The sequence below is a fragment of the Sinocyclocheilus rhinocerous genome, unplaced genomic scaffold (genome assembly GCF_001515625.1).
Source record: "Sinocyclocheilus rhinocerous isolate Xijiao unplaced genomic scaffold, SAMN03320098_v1.1 scaffold374, whole genome shotgun sequence".
NCBI lineage: Eukaryota > Metazoa > Chordata > Actinopteri > Cypriniformes > Cyprinidae > Sinocyclocheilus > Sinocyclocheilus rhinocerous.
Genome location: NW_015628519.1, coordinates 234,377 through 243,784, shown reverse-complemented (window position 1 = coordinate 243,784; position 9,408 = coordinate 234,377).

Genomic DNA, 9,408 nt, shown 5'->3' with positions numbered 1-9,408 from the left:
AATGGGAATATTCCCAAATTCGACCCATTTTAAAACATTAAAATTGTAATATCACTCTCTAGAACTCATGGGAATGTGTTTGAAAAACATTTAAGATGTCTTTAAAAACCATTTGATTTAGTCTCCTTAAAGTTTTGCTATTACTATTTTTCATCAAAAACTACATTTAAAAAATACAACATTATTGAAACAATTTTTGAAAGCATAATAAAGACAAAAATAACCCCATATGTGAAAAACTGACTTTTAAATGGCAGAAAATAACAGCAATCAAAGACTTGAAAATTTATAAATATAATTATTATGTGTCTGATAAAGCCAGGGCTATTTTCCTGACCTTCCAATTATCCTGTAACTCTTTACAGTTCATTGGAATGACTATTTAGCACAAGCACTGCATCATATAAGAGCATTTTTCATGTAAAACTCAGGATTCCTCTTGACACCAATTCTGTGAATATTACATTAACATCCACCCTGACAACCTCTATCAAGCGTAACAAAATTGCACTTTTGTGTGACTGTCAGATGTTTCATTATGTCTGTCCATTTATGAGGACATACTGATCTCCATGGTGATGGGGCTTGATATTTTTTGCAGACTTCTTTTGATTCACACTTGCATTAGCACTATACATGTTGCTTCTTAGAAGAACTATTTCTCTTCATGGAATATATTTCCTCCGGCAAAATGATGCTGATCCGAATAAATGCAATTGGGTCGGTGCAGAAATGTAACATTTAAGTCACTTGGATGGAAGTTTTGATATTAAGTTTATAGTTGATATTAAGTTTATAGTTGATATTAAGTTTACTCCAAACCAAAACATCCAAATCAAACTGAAGAAAAGTGTTAAAATATTAATTTTGTCTCAGTTACAGTATGTGTTTTACGTAGTGTCTAATCAGTGAATAGCACTTCAGGACCATCTGACTTCTGGAACATCTGTTTCACTTATGTTTTATGCTTAAAAATATTGGGTTAGTTTCTGCATATGGTACTGAACAAAACAACCAGCTTGGGTTTTAACAACTTACACATTCACACACACACACATACACCCATTCTTGGACAGTTAAAACAGTGTCTTGGACAGCGACTAAACCTTGTTTTTAATTGAAACTTGGAATGGAAGTACTACATTAGCTGTGTGTTACTTAGAGATATGGCCAGATCTGTGGTAACACCTGTTTTGCCTCATGTTTCCAAATAAATAAAAAAAACCTCATTGTCTTCTTGTTTCTGAGAATGTTTTAAAGATGAAGGCTTTAGGATTTGTATCTGGATGCATATCCTTCCTGATGCTATAGAGACAAGTTTAATTTTAATTAAAAAAATGCAATGAAGTGAATACTGTAGGGTGGCACCACCTATACATTATTTAAGCAATAGCATGCTACTGTACTGAATCACATTCTAAGGAGCAAAGCCCAGGGAGAGCCCACAGATAAAATTATCATTACAGTATCTGTGAACTGAACCAGACCGATATATGCAACATCGCCATAGATATAGAGATATGTTGATGAGCTTTGACTGATAAAACCTAGATCAGACCTCAAACACTGTGTATTATCTGAACTAACAATAGCCTGACTGACAGCAGGAAAGAGCATTTCAATAAAGGTTCATAGCAAGGTCAGTCTCTTCACCCACACTTGATTTAAGTGGGCTGCGAAGCTGACAGGTCCTTTGTATACCTGTTAGCTACATTTAACACTTAGTATAGATGACCAAATACATTTTAAAAAATTATATATTGGAAATATGTAAGCTATAGATTTGAATTCAAATTATTTGACTTATTAATTTTGTTTTGGTTGTGACAACGGTTAATTATATAGTTTAACAATCATTATACAAAAACGTTTATCAGAGGCGGACAGTAATTAAATATTTTTACTCTGATTTAAAAGTACATTTTTCAAAGTGTCTGTACTTTATACTTTACTCTATATTTTGTACTTTACTCTGTACTTTACAGAGTGTTCTTCTTTAGAAAACGTTTACTTCACAACATTCCAAAGCATAATATTGTACTTTTTACTGCACTACGTTTCATATTAAATATCATTTAATACGTAATTACATTAGAAATCTAGGACTTTCTTACTTTTACTCAAGTAAAAGTAATTCAAAGTTTTACTTGACTACAAGAAAGTACTACATTTTTAATGTTCTTAAGTATTAAAGGAAAAAATATAACTTTTATTTATGAAATGTAGTGAAGTTAAAAGTATGACATTATGCTTTGGAATGTAGTGAAGTAAAAGTTTTCCAAAGAAAAACACTCTGATAAAGTACAGATTATTTTTAAATTTACTTGAGTAAAGTAAAAATATTTCACTACTGTCCACTTCTGACGTTTAATAAGAGATGCACCGACTGACTAATCAGAATCAAGTATTCTAGACAGTTGAGTAATTTGTTAACAGCTCTTTTAAAGTGTAATAATAATAATAATAATGATTTACTGTATTTTTGATCAAATGCAGCCTTGCTGAGCATAAGAGACTTCGTTCAAAAACATTTTAAAAACATTACTGATGCTACTAATTTTGTATGGTAGAGTATGCAATACGCTAGAAATAGTCACAAGACATATCTAGCAACCATTCAACTCATAATATGACAGTCATATCAGAGATCGATATCCTGTTTAACATTAAAATATTTTTACTTTCTAACTAACATGAAACAAATCAGAGTATGCAACATACAGTACTTGAGCTATAATTAGTTTGTGTACGAAAAAAAAATGCTATTTATTTGGTTTGTTTCTCACTCATTATCATTGGGCAGAACAGCCATTACTGCGGGTGTACCACCCACCCTCACTCTTATGTGGACCATGGTAAATTAACACCACTTCACACTTAAGTGCTGTAATCAGACAAAGTGAATGCAAAATCTGTTGACTGCAGTGATGTGTCTCGCTGGGCAATATGAATGCCTGCTTGAAGAACAAGGCCTTTGACACTCATGAAAGCCTTTAGAGTGCATGCATACGTATTTTCTGGTAACAATGTTTGAGGCATGCATAATGCAAATGCAATTGAAGTAAATCATGCGGTCCGTTGCGCATTTTACATATGGAGAGGTGGCGCACACATGCACTCACTAACTTAAACACGCACACACAAACACCGCAATATAATAACATCATCATCTCAAACCAATATCTTGCTGTGGCAACGCAATAGATTAATAAAAGACAATACGAGCTTAAACGAAATAAGGGGGCCCGAGAGACTGAAATCGCACAGGTAAACAAGGGACAGATAGATTACATTCTCTCAAAGTAAAATGAGTTGTGTTCTTCTCTCGCCCTGCCTCTCTCTTCGCCTCAATCCCTTCCTTTATACATTTCCATCTATCTCTTGTGATTCAATCGCTTAGCCTCTTGCGTTCCTTTCGGTCTCTCCCTCTCTTTAACTTGATTATACTGCAACGAAGACAGTAAAGCCAGGAAGACAATATATGTTTTTTTTTCTGTCCTTTACGGTTGTTCCTTATCAGATTGTACAAGGAAATAATAATACAAAAAATACTAGTCAACTACTATAACTGCTTTACCAGTGTTAATTGAAATTATATTATTGAAATGTTAATTGTAGGGCCCTATGATTTTTCGTGATGTGGAAAAGCGGACGGACTCGCAGAATCCAGTCACAAAAATTGAATTTGTGTAATGCGGAATTTCATGGAATTTGTTAAAAATTGGGCTGAATAAATCAAAAGTAGGTCTGTACAGACTAATGTCTGTGAATATTAACCCACAAAAATACTATTTAAATATGAATCCTGCATGTTCTGCATGTCTCTGTATGAATGAATGGCGCAGATGCTTCGTGTATAGTTTCGTTTACTATACACATAGCTACTGAAGTGATATGTGTATAGTATAGCGGTGTTTTCAACACTGTAAAAAAATCTAAATTTGAGAAAACTCAACTTGTTTTTGTAGGAGATTTTTGAGTTCTCAACTTTTTGTTGTATAAACTGAATACAAGAAGTTGAGAAAACTTAAAAATGTCCTGAAGCTGGTATGTAAATGTATTTATTTTTGCAGAATATGCAATAAGAAACACCATGTAAGGCAACCTTAAATAACAATGCATTGCATTAAAATCAGAAACAAACCCAAAGAAACACTGCCCATCTGGAGAATCAGATTTGGCCTACAGCGTATGTCAACAAAATGAGACCGGAGCAGAACTGGGCTGAAGAGGTGTGACATTGAGCTGAGGTTCAGTCGTAAACTGCAAACGAACCGCCGCATGCTGCTGTGTCACTGTCATACCGCTATGGGGATATGTCAAGCCTTATCACAGCAACATAGGAAGGGCTATGCCATGGGTGTCAATGTTGTGACAGCGCACATGCACTTAAGTCAACATAACGATATGATTGTTAGAGTTTTGTAAGCGCCTTCAGAATAGGTGATTTGTGACATTCTGTTATTAATTTTTTACAAAAAAGATTAAAGATTTGTGCATCACGAAATATACATCATGGGAAAGAATGATTGTTTACAAAATCCATATTTTTACATTAGAAAAACAAGGGCTGGAGCTCTGGTTGCCGATGCATCACCCTCAGACAATGTATTTTGTCATTCCAAAGAGTCTCTTCAAGTGGATGTGTTTTACCTTATACCTTAGGCTGGTTTAAGCTGTATGTTTCAGTTGTTTCCAACAACAGATCTTTTATGGAAAACATAATACTGTCAATTCTCACCGGACGAGCAGTTTTATAATAACAAATATGCTAACACATTAGTACACAATTCTACATCAGTGTGCAAAGCTGTTATCTAAAATAACACACTTTGTTTAGCAACCGTAAAAAGAGGCTAATTAGCAATAGCCTACTACTCAGCAAAAGCGATTTTCCATTTTGCTTCATGCCACACAACTTTCTTTAACTGTGGCAAAATTGCTGCATAAAGTGGTTTACTGCTTTAGTTGTCTGTAATTTCTGGTTAAGTAAAGTACAACCTTATCAAGCTAATTTCCAGATGTTTGTCACACTAAATAAATCTTTAATCATATGTTTTAAAAAATAAATATATATTTTGATAAGCTAGTTGAGGATACAAATCACAACATTGGCAAACGAATGCTACTTCATGTAGGAAAAAGGAAGGTGGCTGAAGCAGACGACGTTTCAGCCAATAAAAGGACAGTATTCAACCAAATTTATAATAAGCATTATGGTTGATTAACCACTTCAAGCTCTCTTCTCCCACGAGGATCTGATCCTTACGCTCTTGAGCAATAATATCTACTGCTAGCAAGAAATTTGTGAAGAAATAACACCTCAAGGAAGTGTGGTAAAGAGGAAGAGCAGAAGGAAAGAGAGAAAAAAAATTGTTCTCTTTATTCACACCTGCGCCGAGCGACGCGGGTCAGAGATGCACATTTTTATTCATGAGTGCACAAACATGCAACTTCACATAATAGCTGACTCTAGCTCACTCCAAGAGAAACTTCTAGAAGATGTTAATTTCAGCAAAAAAACAAAACAAAAAAAAACACACACATATATACAAATTAAGCATTCTACTAGAGCCCTGCACGGGACTGTTTTCTTAAACCCGCACCCGCCCGCTCCCACTGAATTTCTGACCAGGACCGCCCGCTCCCGCAACCTGCGTGTTCCACTCCCGCCCGCTCCCGCGGACTTTCTCTCAGAGCTTGTGAAAAATGTACACAAATACTAAATTTTTGTTCAAGTTAACATCCAAAATAATAGGCTTTAAACATGATTGTGTTTAAATAAGATGAAGTAATGCTAAACCAAAGCACCACATGTTACAAAAACAATGGCTATTTTTTATTAGCGTTATAAAACATTAACGTTAAAACAAAGCCACAACTAGCAGCACCTTAGTTTTTAAACGAAGCCTACGACTTGATACACACGAACCAAACGATTAACTAAAACAGTTTAACTGTTAACAAACAGTTTAAGTAAATAAGCCAAAGCACAATATGAAATAATTTTAACTTATTAAATAAATAAACACATAGAACTTAGAAAATAGCCCAGCAGGCACACAACGTCATAAGACGTTGATATTTGGTTAAATTTTGGTTGCGACGTCAGGTGACCAAAATTCAATTTAAATTCAACTTCTAATGTCAATGTTAAATTGATGTCCAATACCGACGTCAGCCTACGTTGATATTTTGTTGTTTTTAGGTTGTTTAACCAAATTCCAATGTTAAGTCAACGTCAATTTGACGTCAAATATTGACGTCAACCCGATTTTCATTTTCAACCAAAGTGCAACGTCTGTCTGACGTCATGTCCAACGTCAATCTGACGTTACATAGACGTCCGGTGCCTGCTGGGAGGTATGTCGCCTCAGGGCAGAGGTGCCAGATTTATGTCCGTTGTAAACTAACACTTTTGCACATTTATCACAACTTACAACGTTTATAACTCTTTCCCATTTTTTTCAGTGACAATTGAAAATTGTTTCCAGATGTCTGACTTGCCTTACTTTGCTTTTGTCAAGTAAAAAGCCACTTTAATCTTCTCAACTTAATGTGTTGACTCCATTTCTATTACACGCGAAATCCCAGCGTTCCCCGCGGGTCTCCCGTGAAATTTTCTGACCACCCACTCCCGCCCCCACGAGATGTGCATTGGGTCCCACGGGAGCCCAAACCCAATGCTGCCCTCTACATTCTACTGTACAATGTAAGAAAAAAGGAACTGAGAAATCTTGCATTCAGATTTTTAGATTCTCCCAACTATTGTCTTAAGAATTGTAAAACTACAGTAGGCCTACTTTAGTCAATTTTATTATGTTCATTTATTAAAATGCCTCATTAAACTAATAAAGGCAACTACAGATTTGTTGTTCAACAAATTTTCAATTAGTAACACAAAAAATGTATGTATAATTTTATATAACCTTTTTACTAAACTTAATATGTGAATGACATATAGAATCTTTGATTCTGAAGGCACCTTATAAAACAAATATATCTGGGATATTAGGAAGAATATTTGGGGTAATTCTGTCAAACAAGGTGTTTAAAGCATGCACATTTCTTAGTATTTGTGACTCAAACACTCCCATAAATAAGCAGTTGCTTTTTTACAGTGTAACTTTTGTACAATTCTTCCTTAGATCGGCTCTTTTAAGATTTTTTTTGGGGCTTGGCTAAATGGGTTTTACCAATATAGACTGCCAAGTTGCCACCCTGTAACTTCTCAACAGATTTATCTTCACTGAATTGTTTCAATGCCACTTTTTCACCACACTGGGGTGAACTTAAAAAGACAAGTTTGGCATGAGGCAAAGAGTCCCATAACTGTTCACCATACCTCACTCCAACCTCTCTTAGTCGCAGCACACACAAAGGTAATAAGACTCCAGAGAATAACTCATAGGGACCATTTTTCACTGTCGATTGATCTCTGTCCTCATGTACTTACGCACACTCATACCCAAAAACCAATAGAACTGCATCTTCAGTTACCCCTGACCTCCATCGACTGCTGCAATGAGTGTGCATGCATGTCTGCCCGTGTACTCAAGGGATTTTGCGCAAACCTTTCAGGGGGGTTTCCACTATTCTATAAGCAGATTCTATAAGCGTGAAAAATGGAGAGAGAGCAAGACGGGTGGATTATCTGTTTTATAGGAAAAGCTCCTCAGAGGCATAACTCTAGCAACACTAAAATTTGATTGTTTGCCCCAGGTGCCACCCCAAAACTTTAAACTATAATTAACCATATCCCACATCAACAGCACATTCAATAAAACCAAATAAAAGTTCCTAGGGTTAAACCGGAGCTGAAAGCAGTGTAAATTACCAATGGTAGCTTGAGGTCAGATTTGTTTCAGCACTGTACATGGTGACTTGGTGAGTTCAGGGCAGTAGAGAGGATTAGAAGGGTGACACAGAATGTGTTCCTACTTTCTTACTTTCAGAAACAGCATGCAGATTATGATTTTTAATCTGCATGCTGCCCCCCCAGCATGTGGGTGTTAGAAAAGCACATTATAAATAAAATGCATTATTATTATTATTATTATCATCATCATCATGATATTATTATCCCACCCACAAAGTGTGGAAATATCACTGAATCTGTCTTTTCTAAATCCAAAGGTTGTCACTGAAGCTGCTACTTCATTATTATTATTATAAAGAACAAGTGGCAGAGAGAAAACAAAGAGGTGTGATTAGGGCATTACGAGCGCCTCTACATTTAACCCTAAAGACTCTTGATAGTAGCTTTCTCAGTGGGCAGTAAAAAGGTGAATTATGGCCATATTACGATTTTGGCCTTCATTACAATAATGGCCCAATCAGAGGACAAGTCAATGACTAATTGGGTTTAATGTTCTCTTCATTCCCACATCATTTAAAAATGCAAGCATCTTACAGTTTTCCTCTGCATTATATTAAGGGTCATTTTGTCACCCTCATTCCAAGGGACAATTTAAAAATTAAAATCAAGCTAAAATAGAAAAGGTATGGTTTTAATCATAACGAGAGCCTGAGAGAATGTCGATTTTAAAATGAACTGTTATATTTTTTAAAGGTACAGTGTGTAATTTCTGTGGCACTAGTGGCACCGAACAGAATTGCAATAACGGAAAAACTAGACATTTGTTCAAGGTCACTGTAGTTCACAACAGTTTTGATATGACACAAAATGCATGTTTTCATCTCTTAAAAATCAATGCACCTATAAAAATAATGATGAGTTTTGTTAATGCAAATTTGTTTTTAAATAACTGGAAAAGTGAACCTTTTAGGTCTCACTTAAATTATATTGTGAAAAACGATGCCATGACAATGCTGCAAAAGTACCAACTTTCTGTCATTATCAATGTAACAACGTTTGTAGTCACGGGAAGAAGGAGGCGGGAACCGGCGAACATTTAAACAAAACTTTAATAAAATAAAGACAAAATAGCGCGACAGCCCCTCGCGGACGACTGTCGCGCACAAACGAAACCAACACACAAAATAAAATCCAGGCCTGGTCCTCTCTCGTCCAACACTGTCGTCACTCCTCCTTTTATCCTTCCGGAGCTCCTCCGTGAGACTCGAGACCGGTGAGTGGTGCAGGTGTCGCTCATTATCAAATCACTCCACCGGCCTCGCTCCGTTCCCACGGCTCTCGGCCCCGCCCCCACTCATCACAGTATGGAACTAGGACGAGATAGAAAATTAAATCTTAAATAAATAAGAACGCTTTTTGGGGAAGTCGTGGTCTAATGGCCAGAGAGTCGGACTCGCAACCCAAAGGCCGCGGGCTCGAGTCCCGCACCGGCAGGGACCGCAGGTGGGGGGAGCGAACGCACAGCGCTCCCTCCCACCCCCAACACCACGACCGAGGTGCCCTTGAGCAAGGCACCGAACCCCCAACTG